Genomic DNA, 776 nt, shown 5'->3' on the forward strand with positions numbered 1-776 from the left:
GGGGGCACACTGCTGTGGGACACTTCATCCATCCCAGTATTACAGTGTTCACAAGCTGTGCCTGGTACCTCGAGGTATGCACAAAAAACATTTAAAGCTGTGTCTATAGCTGAATCAGTGATTCTCCGAATCAGCATTCAATCAACATTGAATCTTCAAATTCGGATTTGGCTGACTCAAATCAGAACAGTTATCTGAATCAATGAATCGAATCAGTGTCCCCGATTCAGGCCACATCCGAATCAAATAGGGCCCATTTCATACACCCCTAACATCCACAGATGAAATGGTAGAATATCCTGAAAACAGTCATAAATAAATGGAGTCTTAAAAGAACCTGTTTAACAAAGGAAGCTGAATATACATATATCTATATGTGTATATATATTACTTAACTGCAATAGGCAACACAGGATCAACTGCAGCTACCGCCCCTGCTCTCCCCAAGACAAAACATAAGGTGTTTGTTGTGGGAGACACCATCCTGAGGGGGGCTGAGGAGGTAATCTGCCACCCCGGCCCCTTAGCCCAGGAAGTCTGTTGCTTCCCAAGGACCCGCATCTGAGACATTGGTGAGAGGATCCCTAAGCTCCTCCAGCCCACAGACCACTATCCCATGCTCCTTATTCATGTGGGCACCAATGACACAGCTCGGAGCACTCCCAGCCAGGTCATGAGGCACTACAGGGATTTGGGAGTGGGGCTAAAGGGTCTGGGGACACAGGTGGTGTTCTCTTCGATCATCCCGGTCTGGGGTTATAGGCTGAGGAGGGCGA

The sequence above is a fragment of the Gavialis gangeticus genome, unplaced genomic scaffold, assembly GCF_001723915.1.
Source record: "Gavialis gangeticus isolate Ggan-Ray unplaced genomic scaffold, GavGan_comp1, whole genome shotgun sequence".
Lineage (NCBI taxonomy): Eukaryota > Metazoa > Chordata > Crocodylia > Gavialidae > Gavialis > Gavialis gangeticus.